A 16,381-nucleotide genomic window follows, 5' to 3' on the forward strand; every position below is an offset into this window, starting at 1 on the left:
GATATTTAGGCACAATGAGGCAAAGACAGAGAAGAAAATATAGATGGGAATCGTTGCTTTTTTTTTTTTTTAAGATTTAGTCATTCATTTGAAAGCAGGGGTACAGAGAGAGAAAGAGAGGGAGAGCAGAGAGAGAGGGCTTCCATTCACTGCTTCACTCCACAAATGGCTGCAATGGCCAGGGTTGGGCCCGGCAGAAGCCAGGAACCAGGAGCTTTATCTGGGTCTCCCACATGGGTGCAGGGATCCAAGGACTTGGGTCATCTCCTGCTGCTTTCCCAGGCACATTAGCAGGGAGCTGGATTGGAAGTGGAGCACCTGGGACTTGAACCTATGCCTACACAGATTGCCGGTGCTGCAGGCAGCAGCTCACCTGCCACACCACAGCACCAGCCCTGGATAGTTTGTTTGAAATGAGGTAGTTGAGCAAGTTCAAAAGTGATGCAGGGGACCCAGCAGAGACAAGGCCTGGGGTCATCAGCAGGGTAGGTGTCCTGTGTTGGGTAGGGGGTGGGTTCTGGGGTGTGATGGCAGGATTTCCTCCTTCCAATTTCTACTTTGGATGAAGAAATCTTCCCTTAAGCAAACTGGATTAAAGGAAAACTAGGGACTGCATTGCACCTTTTCATATTTCTGCTTTTAAAAATTAATTTATTTGAACGGCAGAGTGTGTGAGAAAGATCTCCCATCTGCTAGATCACTCCCCAAATGCCCACAACAGCTGGGACTGGGCCAGGCTGAAGCCAGGAGCCAGGAACCCCATCTGGGTCTCCCACATGGGTGGCAGAGGCCCAAGTACTTGGGCCATCATCTGCTGCTTTCCCAGCAGGGAGCTGGATCAGAAATTCAGGAGCCGGGACTCAAGCACGCCCTCTGGTGTGGGATATGGGTTTCACAAGTGGTGACTTTGCTGCGCCAAACGCGCCTCTTAGTATTTCTCGATCCCTTCTCTGCTGTGCTCCCTGATTGGCGTCTTGAATTCAGAGGCTGGCTTTTGTGTCCTCACGCAAACTGACTAGCGTGGAAGGAAGGTCTCGCCGCCTCCGTGGGACTGTGGAACGCTCAATTCAAGGCCTCGTCACGCCTCCCGTGTCACAGTCCTCTTCCAGTAAGGTGTCCTTCTCGCTCCTCCCAGCGGGCACAGCAGGTGCACGCCCCACCTGTACCGCCTGTTAGGGTCCGCGCCTGTTAGGGCTGGCCTGAGCCCCTCCCTGCCTGAGCGTGCCCGCAGGGCAGAGCAGGGGGGGGGGTGCCCCACCCCCGTGACCTGCCGTTCAGCAGGGGTTCAGGAATGCCTCCCCTCTCAGCTAAAAAGAAACCTGCTTCAGTTAAGCGGCTGATTTTTTTTTTTTAAATGGAGATGTGATCATTGATCTTGGGACGTAACCCTGACTTCTCCGCGCAACCCTCCCCCCTGAGTCTCCCAGAAAGACGCCATGGGGGCCAGGAGAGCAGGGGGCTGGGGGCTCCACCTTCCCCCCTCCCCCGGGCTGCTCGGTGGAGCTGCCTCTTGAGAATGCTGAGCTGCCCGCCGGCCTCGCCAGGCTGGCGGCTCCCATCTGCCGGCCCCATCTGCTCTTCCCCGCCACGCTGCCGCAGGGCCCTCTCTCCCGCCGTCTCTGGCTCATCCCCTCCCCGGGGAGCTGGCGGCCCCGATTTCCTCTGCACTTCCCCACCCCCCTCCTGCCAGTTGGGCTCAGTTCCCCAGCCCGCGGACTCCTCCCTCCTGCCTCCGTCTGGGACCCCCACCGCCGAACCTGGGGGCTGTGCCGTTCCCCCATGCACGCGCGTCCCCTCCCGGGCTTGGGCAGTGATCTGGCGGCGGCCGAGGACGGGAGGCCTGAGGCTCGGGCGTCAGGACCAGCTCCCAGGCGGAGAGCCGCAGAATCTTCTCGCCAGCAGAATCTCAGGTGCCACCAAGCCCAGAGGCTAAGGGGCAGAGGCGAGCTGAGACCCTGCTGGTGACCTTCAGCGCGGGACTGGACACAGCTTTCCAGATGGCACTCAGCCAACACTCACAGAGCACCACCTGCGTGCCGGGCGCTCCCAACCCAGGGTTTCTGCCAGTTACTGCTGCCATCGTGGGATTAGCTGGGGGTCGCTGCTACCAGCAGATGTGTGTCCCCTTTTCCTAACCCCGGGCATGGCAAGGGCCTCACTGTTCCCACATCTTTAACCCACGCATCTGCCTCCTTTTCCCTTGCTCTGGGTTTACAATAGCGGGATTCACACAGCTTCCCTTGTTGGGTGAGGAGGAGGGATTGTCCCAGGAGGGCTGCAGGAGTAGCCTGGGTTTCTCACAGTGCGGGGCACCTGCTTGCCCCTGCGGCGTGTGGCTTTTACAGTCCCAGGGGCAACCTTCTGCCTGGGACAGTTTCCCGAAGGCAACACCAGCTTCCCCAGAGTCCCAGAATCCCGTGCCTCCATACGTGGGGTCCACCCATAGTGTCATTGTAAGGTGTCCCGTGCAACAAATCTTCCCAGGCAGATGAATCAATTAATTCACAGGCTTTTATTGGGATTCCGCTCCCGGTCGAGGTTGCCCGGTCCCAACAGAGCAACAGAGCGGGGGCCGGGGAAGTCGCGCGTCAGAGATTGGGAGAGCTCCTCTTATAGACTCAGGGCATGGGGGTTAAAGGTTGAGGCAGGTCTGATCCTCATTGGTTAACCTTTAGGCACCCGCAGGGACCTTGGCAAGGACTTTCTTCCCTGGAAGTAGGCCTCTCCATTCCCGGAAGTGTAGGCCTTCCCTCTTTGCGGATCCCAAAGCTACCCGTCATTCCACAGTAGCTGAGCTCACACCTAGGCTCAGAGCTTCAGGCCCGGGGTCGGGGGTGGGGTTCTGGACCCGGCGTCCCAGTCTCCCCTGACCGGTAGAGATTCCAGGACAGGGACCCGCGGCTCCCTGGCATCCTGAGGCTGCTTGGCTTGAGACAGGCGTTTGGATTTGGGGACCACGCAGCGCTGGCTGTGGCTGATAGATCACACCGTGGGGCTGACGGGGGAAGACTCTCCGGTCTTAGCTGCAGTTTTGAGGAAGCAGAAACTACAAAGAGGTGAGGCCAGCTTGGGGCCCAGTGGGTTAAGCCACCACCTGCCAAGCTGGCATCCCATATGGGCACCAGTTCAAGTCCTGGGTGCTCTGCTTGCAAGCCACCTCCCTGTCAATGAGCCTTGGAAAGCAGCGGAGGATGGCCCAAGTGCTTGGGTCCCTGCCACCCATGGAGGAGACCAGGATGTCCTGTTGAAATAAATATTTGAAAGACTGAGTTACGGGGGGGGGGGGGGGGGGGAGTGAGAGAGAGAGAGAGAGAGAGACAGTTGAGGGAAAGGGAGGAAGAGGCCTGGAAGCTGAGGCAGGAGCAAAGTGGCATCTGACAGTCTGGAAGTAGAGGGCATCCCTAAGACATCTGCTCATGGAGGATGGCCCAAGTCCTTGGGCCCTGCACCCCATGGGAGACCAGGATAAGTACCTGGCTCCTGCTTTCGGATCAGCACGGTGCGCCGGCTGCAGCGCGCCAGCCGCGGCGGCCATTGGAGGCCACTGTCTCCACTCTGCCTGTCAAAAAAAAAAAAAAAAAAAAAAAAAAAAAGAAAGAAAGAAAAAAGACATCTGCTCCTGCCCGGTCCAGGCAAGGGCCACTCCTCCCACTCAGCCAGCCCAGGTGGGGGCACCCTGCTGGCTTAGAGCTAGAGCAGAAGAGGTTTGCAGGGCAGCCCAGGCCAGAAGCCGCTGAAACCAGTGCTGCAGCGAGGGAAGGGGCACTGGACTGTTTTGAAGGGAAGAAAGGGAGCAAGGAGATGGGCACGCCACTCCCTTTGCAGAATTCCTGGTCGGCATGGGAGACATACGTGTTGTCTTCAATCAGGCTAGCTCCATGCTGGGGGTGTGGGTGTGTGCTGTGTTGGACACGATTGCTTGTAAGGGGACTGTGGCGAGATTATCAGTGAGCAGCAGGTCTCTGGGGCCGTGGGCGAGTCAGCGGAGGCCCCCCGTGGTGGGAGCCCTAGGCCACAGCCTTGTGAGCAGTGCTTATCTGGACCGCTACACAACAGGTGTGTGGGAGGCCCACGGCAGCCTGGGGTCTCTGAGGCTCGCACAGGGCTGATTTTGGGGGTGGTGCTGTCTGGGGCTGCGACATGTCTGGGGATACCTGGAGCTGTCGCCGGTCAGCTCTACCAGCCTTGCACGCCCTTTCCGGGCCCTTCCTCCCCAGGCAAGTGGCTCCTGTTAGCACGGTGCACATCTCGGGGCGCCACCGCGTCCCTGTTCTAACTCCGATCTCTTCTTTCGGGGAATGCGCCTTCGGCAGTGTCCTCTAGTTAGTTAGGAGCCAACTTGCTGGGGTTGAATCCCAGCTCTGTGGTCTTGGGCAGGTCCCTCTTGCTTTCTCTACCTCAGTCTGCAAAATGGGAATCACAGTCACGAGACCTGCCTGCCAGGGTCCTGGCGTGCATTTAATGAGTAACAGCAGGGGCGGCGCACAGATGGCTCAGTAACGCTCAGGATCAGACAAACCACACTCAGGCCCGCACCTGAAAACGACTTCTTCTAAAACAAAGCCCATGGGACAGCAGAAAAGCCCAGGTGACACCTGTATGGACAGATGTTTGCTGCTGTGAGCTCCTCCCCTGCTCAGGAAACCACCCGGTTTAAGTCTGCATGCAAACAGCACGGGGACGTGAGACGTGCATCGTCGCCTTTAATCGCGAGCCCATGGCTAAGGCACAGCTCCCCGGTCACGGAGGCACTCATTTATTCTGATTCACAGTGCCCCGGCGCGAGTGGCCCGGGGATCGCACGGCCGGGGCAGTGCTGGCGCTCTGTCCCCGCCGGCCCGGGAATACGGGGTGGGGGGTGGGGGTGGGGGGAGGGCGCACGGGCCTCCTCCGAGCCTCGGGAGCCACACTCAGAGGGCTAGGGCCCGGCCCTAAGACGCCGCACCACCGCCTCATCCCGCACCCGCTCTCACGCAGCTGCCCGCCCAGGAGTAAATGTGCGGGTGGCTGGATCCACTTTGACCGGGAACGTGTCCCGGGGGGAAGGGCTGATGCCGGCAAGGAACTTGGGGAGGCCGAGAGAGCGCGGAGGAATGGGAAACGGTTTTCGTCTGAAAGCACTCCCGGGGCTGCCTGTGCGGGTCCACTGTGGCCTGGCAGCAAGGGGCCTGCAGTGCCCCGCGCGGTCCGCACGTCCGGGCTGGCGCCGGCGCGCCGCTTCTGAGGAGCACGCGCGCCCTCTGGTGGTCGCTGCCGAGAGGGACAGCGCGGCGCGGCGCGGCGGAGGCGCAGTGCCCGGAGGCCGCTGGGGGCGCGCGGACGCCGCTGGGTTTCTTTTCTGGCTGTTACGAGTTGGGGATGCGGCCGCGGGGCTTTTGTGATCAGAAAGCACTTCCTGGGCCAGGCGTGATCTTGGAAAATGTGCACCGCTCTCTGTTTCTCTTTGTTCCAAGAGCGTGAAAAATATCTGGGAAATGCATGCACGCTCTTGCTGTTTCACACTGGGCGTGCACCAGAGCTTGGGAGAGCCTGAGAGAGCGCCTGGAAGACGGCGGCGGGGAGGAATGGGCGGGCTGGAGGCCCCGGCTGCCGCAGCCTTCCCTCCCCGGGGTCCCCTGAGGGGGCGGCAGGAGGAAGGCGGCCCCTGGAGAGGGGCCCGTGAGCGCTCCGAGGCCTCTCGCCCGCCGGCCTCCCTCAGCCCCTGGTGCTGTGGCACCTTCGTCCACGGGAGGAGGCGTCTTCCTGGACAACTTGAGGTGGGAGTCCGGGCGTGTGATCCGGGGCCCGGGCCTCGTGCCCTCACCCCCCTCTGCCTTCCGCACCCTTTCTCCAGAACCTTCTGCAAGGAGCCCGCGTCTCCGCTTATCCCACCACAGGCCTTGATGGCCTAGAACATGAGAGCTCAAATCCGCGGCATCCAGAAGCCGACTCCCCCTTACCTGGGCTGCGGGGGCGGGGGGGGGGCGCTTGCATCAAACCGGAGGTGAGGGGCGAGCCCCCTCCTGCGTAGGGGGCGCGCGTCCTGAGGCGCGGAGGCCACAGGACCTTGATGGCTGCTATCTAAATCAAAGCGTTGAAATTCATACACTGAAATTCACACTACTTATCAAAATTATTTATTCATTCTCATTTGATTTGAAAGGCAAATATAGAGAGAGACAGAGAGAGATGTTGCTTAGAGCCCCAGCTCCACTCCCTTGCTGTGCACACTGAGAGGCGGCAGGTGACCCGTCAAGTACTTGGGTCCCTGCCACCCACGTCGGAGAACTGGTCTGAGCCTTGGGCTCCTGAGGTTGGCCTGGCCTCGTCCTGGCTCTGCTGGCCATTAGGGGAGTTGAACCAGACGAAGGACGATTCTCTTTCTTTGTTTCTGTCTCTCTCTCTCTGTGTCTGCCCCATTTTCTCAGTCACCCCAGCGTTCACATAAATAAATATTTAAAAATTTCTGGGCCAGGCATTATGGTAGCGTGAGTTAAGCTGGCGCTTGGGACGTCTGCATCCCGTATCAGGTGCCTGGGATAAGTACTGATGCCCGGGTACTGGGGTCCCTGCCACCCACGTGAGACCCAGGGGGAGCTCCTGGCTCCTAGCTTGGGTCTGGTACAGCGCTGGCTATTGCAGGCATTTGAGGAATGAATTTGCAGATGGAAGTGCGCTCTCTCTCTCTCTCTCTCTCTTTCTCATTGGTTCAGATAAAATGAATACAAGTTTTAAAAAATGTCCAACTGTAGATGCTACAATTGGTAGAATTATATGACCCCACACCTGATGATGGATTATCTTTGTGAGGTGGAATCTAAACTGAAAGAATTGTTGGCGGTGAAAATTATTTCAGTAATATAAAAAAGGGGTAATGCAAAATTGTTGGGCTTGTGAAAGGAACATTAAAGTTACCAGCGTGGCAGTGGGGCTGCCCGGGTCGCCTGTAACAAAAATGCAACATAAGTAACGGCGGGAGGTTCTGGGACAGGGTTCTGAGAGTGGCTGTCACGAGAGAGTCTGCCACAGCCGCAACACGACACAGAGGCCACCACAGCCGTATGCAGCAAGTGTTTGTACAGGCGCCCCCCCCCGCTGTTCAACCCCGGGCCCACAGCTCCCTGGGCGTCAGTCACGGTGGCGGAGATGACTGTGGGGATATCCGCTGTCATCCACCCCAGGTTGGCCTTGGGAGCTTTTCCTTGCCTCGGCCTCTTCAGATCTGCCCAGGGGCACGCGGGACCCCCTTGCAGCGCTACACTTGCCACTTGGACCTGAGGTTCTTGGGTCTCTCTGGTTGTTGACTGCTGCTTCCTTATTTAGGGTGCTAAGCGGAAAATGCATTAAGAAATGACTTGGATTATCAGTGAAAATCCATCGTGTGCATTTTCTGTGATTCCCCAAGTCAATGACCCTGTGCTGACTGGCGCCCCCTGGTGGCTGCTGTGTCACCTGCCCGCTCCGTTTGCATCTAGAACGACTCCAATGCCAAACATTGAGCTTGGAACTCAGTCTCGGCTCAGGCGCTCTTACCCTCGCACTTGGTCTCTCCCTCTGCTTTGCTCTCCCTCCCTGAAATGTTTCCCTTCCCAAGGGTTCTGTCGCCCTGCGAGCAAGGTCAGACCACCGCGGAGGTTCAGCTTCTACCCGGTGCTGAGAGTACACGGGAGTTGCCTTTCCCGGCCACCGTCCTGCTTCTTGGCGTCCAATAGCAGCAGGAGACTGGTTATCTTCAGTGGGAAAATAATTTATTGGAAAGGTAAACGCTTTCTTAGGACTTGAAAAGAAAAGCTAAAGAGACCCAGCGATGGGGAAGCAGTGGCTGGAACCTCTGCCAGGGCCACCACCCCAGGGCCGCCCCAGGGCCTCCGGCTCTGGCAGGGTTGGCCCCACTGCCCTGGCCCTGGGTCCCGCTGCGGTGGCCTGAGGAAGTTCTAACTGCTCTGTGCCACCTGCCCAAGAGCTGGGGGCCATGCTCAGGCCGGCCGCTCCAGGTCTGGCCGCCGGGAGGAGGGGCTCCCCCCACTGCGCGGTGGCAGCTGTAGGAAGTGGCCTCAGAGGCAGGGAACCCCCTACCCCGCGGGGTACTAGCCAGCGACCCCATCCCCTTTGCAGTAGAAAGGTTGAACGGCTGCAGACTTGAAGGCAGACCAAGATTTTTCAGGCGAGGGCTGTGCTACCTTTGCCTCCTCTTCCGTTGCTCCTGGTTGCGTCCAGGTGCAAGAAGCAGCCTCGCTCACTCTCTTCTCTAAGTACAGATTGTTAAGCCCCAAGCTCTGGCTGTTTGCTTACGAACCTTTGTGCCGAGTTTGTTCCTTCTCCAGCCCAGCTGAGTGGTGGTTATGTTGAAGCTGCCCGAGAGAGTGGGCTCTTAGGGGAAGGAAACACCCCGAGTCCACGCTGGGCCAGTGGGTGGTTCTCTGTCTCAGGGAGAGATGTCAGAGATGTTTGCAAGAGGCTCAGGGCCACAGCCGGGGACCCAGCTCCTGCTGCCAGGGTGCTCTCTGACTGTGGGCGCTGATTTCAGCGACGAGCGGTTTCCCTGCTCTGATGTGGAAGTTCCATGTCCTGGACTCTCACGCGGCTCACAAGGCAGGCTGCAGGCAGAGACATCCGCCCCTCCCCACACTTGCAGACCCGCCAGTCCTCTCATTAAAAGGGGCAAAAAGCACCCAACACAGGCCAATATTCTGATTCTCTCTCTCTCTCTGGGAAGATGCGGTTGAACAATACATTTATTTGTTTGCGATTTTTCTCCTGTTCTTTTTAACTGACACATAAAACTCTGGGTGTATTAACAGGGCCCCATGTGGTGTTTCCGCACATGTCTACACTGCATGGTGCTCAGTCAGGGTAAATGCATTTATCTCCTCAAACATATAACGTTTCTTCATGGGGAAAATCCTTTCTTCTGGTTTGTTTTAAAAGAGAGCGACACATCACGAGATCCTCGTCTATAGCTCCCTTACTGTGCAACACAACACCAGATCTTACTCCTGTCTGACTCTACCTGCTAATCAGCCTGCTCCCATCTCTCCCCGCCCCACTCTCCCCAGCGTCTGGTGACTCAGCTTCCATGAGATCAACTGGTTAGATTGCCTGTAGGGGTGAGATCTCACACAGTGCTTGTCTTTCCGTGCTTGGCTTCGATTCCCATTCATGACCTCTGACTCCACCCATGCTGTTGCCAATGAGAAGACCCTTTCCATGGTTGAGTAATAGTGCATTGTGTATATCCTCCATCCACTGGTTCACTCCCCAGATGGCCGCAATGGCCGGGGCTGGGCCAGACCTAAGCCAGGAGCCGGCAGCTTCTTCTGGCTCTCCCACATGACCGCAGGGGCCCTAGCACTTGGTCCATCTTCTGCTGCTTTCTTGGGTCCACAGCAGGGAGCTGGATCAGAAGTAGGGCAGCCTGGACTTGAATGGGTGCTTCAAATGGACTGCCAACATAACAAGTGGCTTAGCCCACTGCACCACAGTGCTGGCCCCATTTTTTGTTTTTGTTGTTGTTTTTATCACTGGTACTGAATTTCAAGTCAAGATCTGGACTTAAAGGCTTGGCACTGTGGTGCAGCAGGTGAAGCTGCTGTCGCAGTGCCTGCATCCCATATGGGTGGGGGTTCAAGTTCCAGCTGCTCCACTTCCAATCCAGCTCTCTGCTGTGGCTTGGGAAAGCAGTAGAAAATGGTCCAGTCCAAGTCCTTGGGCCCCTGCTCCCTCATGGGAGACCTGGAAGAAGCTCCTGGCTCCTGGCTTCAACCTGGTCCAGCCCTGGTATTATGGCCATTTGTGGAGTAAACCAGCACATGGGAGAGCTCTGCCTCTCTCTCTGTCTCTCTTTGTACTTCTGACTTTCAAATAAATCAGTAAATCTTTTTTAAAAAGACACCTAGGGGCCGGCGCCGCGGCTCAATAGGCTAATCCTCCGCCTTGCGGCGCCAGCACACCAGGTTCTAGTCCCGGTTGGGGCGCTGGATTCTGTCCCGGTTGCCCCTCTTCCAGGCCAGCTCTCTGCTGTGGCCAGGGAGTGCAGTGGAGGATGGCCCAAGTGCTTGGGCCCTGCACCCCATGGGAGACCATGATAAGCACCTGGCTCCTGGCTTCGGATCAGCGTGGTGCACCGGCCACAGCGCACCAGCCGCAGCGGCCATTGGGGGGTGAACCAACAGCAAAAAGGAAGACCTTTCTCTCTGTCTCTCTCTCTCACTGTCCACTCTGCCTGTCAAAAAAAAAAAAAAAAAAAAAAAAAAGACACCTAAGGCCAGGCTAGGCTGGAGCCAGGAGTCTGGAACTCCATCTGTGTCTCCCACATCGGTGGCAGGGACCCAACTACTTGAGCCATCAGCTACCGCCTCCCAGGGTGTGGATTAGCAGGAGGCTGAACTGGAAGTGTAGCAGCCAGGACTCAGACCCAGGCACTCCAGTATGGGCATGCCAGGTGGCATTTTTTTTTTTTTTGACAGGCAGAGTGGACAGTGAGAGAGAGAGACAGAGAGAAAGGTCTCCCTTTTTGCTGTTGGTTCACCCTCCAATGGCTGCCACGGTCGGTGCGCTGCGGCGGGCACACCGCGCTGATCCGCTGGCAGGAGCCAGGTGCTTCTGGTCTTCCCTGGGGTGCAGGGCCCAAGTACTTGGGCCATCCTCCACTGCCTTCCCGGGCCACAGCAGAGAGCTGGCCTGGAAGAGGGGCAACCGGGACAGAATCCGGTGCCCCGACTGGGACCAAAACCCGGTGTGCCGGCGCCGCTAGGTGGAGGATTAGCCTATTGAGCCGCGGTGCTGGCCGCATGTTAACCACGGTGACAAACCCTCCTCTGAAATTCTACTGGTGGGGATTCAGCTTTTTACGTAATCACGACCTCTCCTCCCTGCTTCCAGGTCATGCTGGGGTCTGACTCTGCAGGAACATGGAGGAAGCAGTGAGTGAAGAAGTGGAGGAAAGAGTCATGACTTCAGCTGCCTTCCTTCTGCAAGCAAATGCATGCAGGAGGGACTCCGTGTTCAGACCCGTTCAGACCCGGCAGGTGCAGCTTCCCCAGGCAAGGGCGGGGCATGTGTTTGCGCTGGCAAGGGAGACTCAGTGGGGGTTCAATATTCAGGGTCTATTGAGTTCTCTACGTCTCCCCCAAAAACCCTTGTTACAGTTTTGGGGGTTACAATACTTTTCCCTAAACAATGCACTGAGCGTCCTGTAGTAGAACTAGGGGATTTGTCAGTTCAGCAGATGCTGAAATTGGAAATGCGACTTTGTGCTTGATTTTTAGCTACCTTAGCCTTAAAAGACTGCAAATAAGATATTGTTCCAGCACATTATTAGAAAGTCTCAGGGCTGAGAATTTAGAGATTTGAGCTTGTTCCCTATTTCTTTGTTTTACACTGTCCATCCTTGTAGGAGAAGCCACACTTCTGAGAGTCTGTGATCCATGCTCTTCATTTTGTTCCCTGTGAGCAGCAATATGGTCTTCAATGTTTTGCTTTAATGACTTCTCCATTCCAGGTGACTATAAGTGATCATTTAATTTTAGCCAAAGGTGGCCAGATCCCTTGAACATTAACAGGATTTCACTGTGCTATATTCTGATGGTCCGATAACCACTCCTCCAGTCAACCCTCCGATTTCCTGGCATCTCTGCCTTGTTGATTTCTTTACCAGTTATAGTTCATGAGAGCAAATAACAGAAATCAACTTTAGTTGATTTAATAAGAAATAGAATTGATTTAGGGAGGGTTCCCTCACAGAGTCTGAAATGGCGCTGGAGAACCAGGTTTGGAAAACGAGGAGGATGCAGGATAAGGTGGGATAGGGGATTCTACAGCCGCCACAGACGGCAGGCACCCCTGCAGCAGCCAACACAGGTCCCAGGATGTCCCACCCAGAGCCATCTGGGCAAAACCCCGGTTATCTCCTGATGTTTCTTTTTGTTTCACAAATGAAACAAAGAGTTACATAGAATTAGCTGATTCCCATCAAATGCCCCGCAGGTTGCTCAGCTCCCAATATCTAACTGGAACCATCATCTTCTCCTTTTCTTACTCACTCCAGCTCCGGAGGTGACATAAGCGTAGCAGGTTCTCTCCACCCACTCAGTCACCCCAGCTTAAACCCCGCGAGCCTTCCTCGACTTGTGGCCTATATCCAGTCAGTGATCCGGTCTTTTCCATCCTGCCTCTTGCAAGTTTCATGTATTCGTTTCTTCCTTGTCTTTCATGGCTGTTACCCTCTGTCAAAGTCCTCTTCATTCTCTTGTCATTCCAGGACCTTCTTAAACTAGTATACAAACTGACCATTGAAGCAGTAATTCTTGTAACAAACCACCCCAGAACTCGATGACTTCAGACAGGCGTGTCTTTCTCATCCCAGTCTCGGCTCGTTGGCTGTGGTTGAGGGACCTTGGATGGCCTTGGCTGCGCTTGCCTCAAGTCCCAGCTGTGGGCTGGGTTTTGGTTTGCTCTACCTGACGGTCATCCTCTAAGACTTCTGGCTGCCAGAGGCATGCTCTTCTCATAGTGGAAGCCAGGAGAACAACACCTTAGCACAAGCAGGCAAGCATATTTAGAATCTCTCCTGTGCCATGGGCATTGATCTCCCATTGCCATGTCATGTCCATGGTCAGCGCGTGGGAACTGGACTGCAGCCGCCATGGGAGAGGTGCAGCGTATGTGACTGGAGTGCAGTGGAGAGTTAGGCCTAATGTTTCCATATAGGACAGCTGGCTTCCCTGCACCCTGTCTTGTCTGCAGATCCATCCACACTTCTGCTTCCAGAAGTAGCTATCAGAAATGCCAGGAGGACTCTGTAACTTCCCTGCTTAAAACTCTGGTTTCTGTAGGAAAAGTGAAGGCTGCGTTGCCAGGTTCTTCATAATTTGGCCCCTGGCTAAATTTCGTCTCTCACCACCTCCACCTACCCATCCACTCCCCAGCTTGAACTTTGAGATCAGAAACACAAAGCCTCCGGAAATTTGTCTTATGCCTTCGTGCAGGCCGTTCCTTCCACAGGGATGCCTGTCTACCTCACTTCATCAGGCTCGTTCCTCTCCTGCCCTTAGCCCTTAGCTGAAGCATCACTTCTTCAGGAGGCTCTCTCTGTGTCCCAGTCGCTGGACCCCACAGCGGCAGCCTGACGCATTTGTCGCTGACAATTCTCTTCCATACTGCTGCAGGCCTTCTGGGTTTTTGCACCTGGTATGGTGTCTGGCCCTTAGAACTTGCTTAGTAAATGTGGATCTGAACTAGACTCCCTCATAGCCATTGACTTCTTAGCTATTAATGACCTCATATCGTCACTGTCATCTTCTTCTTCCTCCTCCTCTTTCTCCTTCATCCCCTCCCCTCCTCCTCCTTCTGAATCTTTTCCTTCCTCTTCCTCCCACCTCCTCGTCCTCCTCCTCCCCCTCCTCTTCTTCCTCCTTCTTCATACTGACTAGAAGAGTTCTGTGACTTCTTCAATGAGAGCAGTTTCTTCTTCCCAAGGTGACTGGAGCATGATAAGTCACTGAGTAAAATTAAATCCCCACCCAGGGCTTGCTGGGTGGAGATGTGATAATGAATTGTGGTTTGGAAAGTTGTTGTGTTAGGGTTTTCTAGAGAAGCCTAACCAGTAGTATGCATACCGCTGTGTGGGAGGGACTTTATCACGGGAGCTGGCCTGAGCTATGTCGTCTGCAAGCTGGAGGATGGGGAAAGCTGGTGGTGTAATTCAGTTGAGGCTGAAGGCTGCAGAACCGCGGGGACCACGGGTGTGAACGCTTCGATCTAAGTCCTGACAACCAGGAGCTCTGAGGTCCAGGGGCAGGAGAGGATGAATGTCCCAACTCAAAGTGGGGTGGAGGGGGCGAGAGCGAGGGCGAGAGAGAGAGAGAGAGAGAGAGAGAGAGAGAACCTACCCTTCTGGCACCTTTCCATTCTATTCTACTCCAGCCCTCAGTGGATTGGATGATGTCTGTCCGTATTAGTGAGAGTGATCTTTACTTAGTCTGCTGATTGAAATGCTTGTATCTTCTGGAAACAGCCTCACAGACACACTAAGAAACAACATTTTAGTAGAAATCTGGGCATCTCTTAATGCTGTCAAGTTGACACAAAATTAGCCATCACAGGTGGGTTTCAGCTAGTGGAATGACCACCTGGAGACCAGAGATGGGGATGTATTATTTGGAAAAAGAGCTGCACTAGAGGCGTATCTTTGGCACCATCTGTTTTGAGGTGATAGTGGGAGATACTAGGGCTAGGGAGAAAGAGAGGACAGCATAAAGAGAGGAATTTGCAGGCTTTTGTTTTTGTTTTTGTTTTTTGGCTATAGGGAGCAAAACCTAATGAATCACTCCTAGATTAGATAAGCAAACACAATGTGTAATGTCCCAATGTGTAAGTGAGTTTTCATGGTTCCCGAGCAGCTGTGACAGGAGCCTTCTGAATGAAATGTCTCATCCTAAGGAGTAACTGATAGGGATGTCTGCCACCATGTCAGGGCCTTTGTGGCCCTCTGGAATCCTGTTGTTGCATAGCTGCCTGCCATAAACACTCATGGAGTTGCCTACAATAATAGTAGGGTATGAGGTTTAGAGCCCATGCCACATGGAAATTGGTTTTGATTCATTTTTAATGACCTTAGATATCCAGAATGGACATTGGAGATTTCCAAGAAGATTGGAAACAATCCAAGATTAACAATAGTTTCTTCCAGCAATTGAAACATAGAAATTTAGTGAAAACAATAATAAAACCCCCAAACTTTTCATTAACATGAATGTTTAGGGGAGCCCTTGTGACTCTACTGTGAAAGTCTATAAGATCTATATTGCCAGCTATTTTTCATTACAGGAACTGAAGATGTTCTGAAAAATTCAAACAGAAGAAAAATCACAGTTAACCTTGCACCTGACTTCCTCCGAGTGCCAGGAAACTCTCCCCGGAGTCTGCACTAGATTGAATTGCTTGTGAAAGTTGTATTGATTGTGTTCACAGTTAGATGCTCTGCTCAAAAGTTTGCCTTCCAACCCTGCGTTATTAGCCATGAAATGATTTTCTTTTCATGCATTATTGAAAGTCCCAAGTTTAATAAAGTCAAAGGCATAAAAATGTTAGAAATGAGTGTTGCTGCTTTTTGTAATCCGGGGGGCGAACCTTCCAGAGTGAAGCCTGGGAACTGGGGGGGCAGTGCAGCTCATCTCCTTGGCGAGTGATTGCTGCGCTAGGGAAGAGCACGGGGGATGGGCCGGCCTCTTTTATGCTCTTTTATGCACTTCTTCTTTTTTCTCTTTATTTTTTTGCTTAGTGCCACTTTTTCTAATTTGTTTGACCTGACCACTGACATTGGAGAATAACAGAGATAAAAATGTGAAGAAAAAAATGTAGCAAGGTCGGAGTTTAAATGATTCTGCTTTACTTCGGTTTAAGGAGAGAGGAATGCACATAGAAAACAGAGCTTAAGACAAAAGTGTGAAGGAGAGACATCAGATAATGACAAGGAGATCAAGTCACCAGGAAGATATAACAAATGTAAACATGCATGCACTTCAGTGTAGATGAAGCCTAAGCCACTCTCTCAGCACTTGGTAGAAGAATTGGCCAAAAATGCCAGAACTGGTCTGAACAGCAGAATCAATACGCTGATCTAATTAATATTGTTATAGAACCACTATACATTAAAACACAGAATTCACATTATTTTCTGGGCCATACAACAAATCTCAATAAGTGTTAAAGGGTTCAAATCACATATAGTATGTTCTCAGATCACCCTGAGTTATACAAGCATTAGATGTCCTGGGAAAGCAGTAGAAGATGACCCAAGTCCTTGGGCCCCTGTGCCCATGTGGGAGACCCAGATGAAGCTCCTGGCTCCTGGCTTCAGATTGGTGCAGCTCCAGCCGTTGTAGCCAACTGGGGAGTGAACCAGCAAATGGAAGACCTCTCTCTCTCTCTGCCTCTTCTCTCTCTGTGTAACTCTGACTTTCAAATAAATAAATAAATCTTTTAAAAAAATCTAGGAAAACTCAAGATATTTAAATCAAACCACACATCTAAATAATCTATATGTCACTAAAGAAATCAAGAGTGAAGTTAAGAGATATTTAAACTGCAATCATGGTGAAAATACAGCTACCAACATTTGTGGGATGCAGCTGTAACAATGTTTAGAGGAAGATTTATGACTTTAAATAGTTACATTAGAAAAAAAGAAAGGTAAAAAGTAATAGTTGTGGTCTTAACTTTCTTACTTTATTTAATGAGTTAATATTGAGCACTTAATTGTTGGGTATATAGGACAGGGGAGAACAGACATGGCTGCTGCTGTCCTGTGGTTTTTTAAGAGAGCAAAGTAATAAACAAGCAAACAGAGATAAATAAAACAAGTTAAAATTATGCTCATATCAGGAAGGAGAAAAAACAAGGC

The 16,381-nt window shown here is 53.5% G+C and overlaps 1 long non-coding RNA gene across 3 annotated transcripts; it reads left to right on the forward strand.

Annotated features, from left to right (window-relative positions):
• Positions 1–401: 401 nt before the first annotated feature.
• Positions 402–15,065, forward strand: LOC149125575 (uncharacterized). 3 transcript variants are annotated; one of them, XR_016211442.1, is made up of 3 exons: positions 402–485; positions 10,861–11,021; positions 14,806–15,065. It is a non-coding gene; the product is annotated as an uncharacterized LOC149125575 (long non-coding RNA). The 3 variants fall into 3 exon arrangements; XR_016211443.1 differs by lacking the exon at positions 402–485 and adding an exon at positions 885–1,108; XR_016211441.1 differs by lacking the exon at positions 402–485 and adding an exon at positions 2,691–3,056.
• The last annotated feature ends 1,316 nt before the right edge of the window (positions 15,066–16,381 follow it).

Source organism: Oryctolagus cuniculus, chromosome 7 (genome assembly GCF_051225735.1).
Source record: "Oryctolagus cuniculus isolate XC-2025 breed Fujian yellow rabbit chromosome 7, ASM5122573v1, whole genome shotgun sequence".
NCBI lineage: Eukaryota > Metazoa > Chordata > Mammalia > Lagomorpha > Leporidae > Oryctolagus > Oryctolagus cuniculus.